The 1,484-nt window shown below is 34.8% G+C and overlaps 1 protein-coding gene across 2 annotated transcripts in view; it reads right to left on the reverse strand.

Annotated features, from left to right (window-relative positions):
* The window catches only part of LOC106884337 (multidrug resistance-associated protein 1), a 93,563-nt gene that overhangs the window by 54,540 nt on the left and 37,539 nt on the right, over nucleotides 1-1,484 (reverse strand). The gene's annotated exons all lie outside the window — the stretch shown is intronic.

Here is a 1,484-nt window from a genome sequence, read left to right on the forward strand (position 1 = left end):
TGTAATGTGAGATACTGTCCTATATATTATATATTCCTTATGCTTTTCAAAACTGAGTTACAGATTTTGATGTATGGCATATCAAAAGATACGGTACTATTTTGGCTACAAATTAAACTTAATTTTCATTCACATATTTGCATTTCAAAAATTTAACATAATCTTTTCCATAAATCAACTATTGTAAAAATTTTATATGGTGACGTCACATTTTCTATACGTGTGTGTACCTTAAAAGACATCAATCATCACGGCACACACCTTCACTCACTCACTCTCTCTCTCACATGTGCAAGCACGCACACACACACGTCCATTTTTTCATATAGACGTACATACATCTTTCACTTTCTTTCTCTGTTCTTTACACTTTCTCTTCTTTCAATTTCTGCTCTCTTCAAATAAAATTTTTATGGATACAACTGCTTTCAAAAATAGGGATTAATGTATAATTTCTTTCTATGTTCATATTTTTTTGTTTACAATATTGAGAAAAATATGCCACCAAAGAAAAGATGTAATCTCTCTAGAAATAAGTATAAAGCAAGGAGGAGTGTAGAAAACCGAAAGCAGGAGTCTCAAGAAAGAAGCTAGATGAGATTTTCTCAAGATCAGCAAATGCATGTTGCAGCACTTAATGCTGGATCATTAAATCAATGTTTTAATGATTAGACAGAGGTCTAATAGAATAGCTCTCAGAAACAGACTACATACAAATTCGTACAACTCCTGAAGCTGTTTTCAGATATGATCCATCCCATTCTTATAAAAATAATAACTCTGTCCAAATTGGCAAGCTAAACATAAATTGTCTTTTCTGTAGAGTTTTAAAATTTTTAAATGAAACAAATGGTATGTGCTGCGCAGGCAGTCAGGTAACATTGCCAGCACTACCAGCTCCTTCTCAACCTCTTATGGATCTTCTAGAAGGCATTTCCATCCAGTCAAAGGATTTTCTGAACAATATCAGACAATACAACTCTGCAAATGACATCATTTGGCGCATCTAAGAAGATAGATAAACATGAATTTACGACGGCATCAAAGTTCAAGGGCAAGTCTATCACCTCATTGGTTCTCTGTTATCCACAAATGAACAAACACAGTTCCTCCAAATTTACTTTATGAGTGATGTAGGGCAACAAACCCGAAGGAGGTGTCAACATCTCAGATCATGGGTCATGTTAGATACAGAGCCGACTGCTGCAAAAGAGAGTATATCCACAGCCAGCTTTTCGGCGTATTCAAAAATCACATAACCCCCACAGGTTAGGGCCTGAAATACTCCAAATAGACACATAGCTTGCTGCTTAGTCAAATTAGCCCATCATTTACTCCACAAATGTTTTGTTGTCAATGCTGCACTTTCCCATATCACTTGTTTCAGCATAACTGTAATATATTATATACAAACTATGCCATTTTAATCCCGAGCAATGCTGGGTGTCTCTGCTAGTATATATATATATGTATATATATATATA

Source organism: Octopus bimaculoides, chromosome 6 (assembly GCF_001194135.2).
Source record: "Octopus bimaculoides isolate UCB-OBI-ISO-001 chromosome 6, ASM119413v2, whole genome shotgun sequence".
NCBI lineage: Eukaryota > Metazoa > Mollusca > Cephalopoda > Octopoda > Octopodidae > Octopus > Octopus bimaculoides.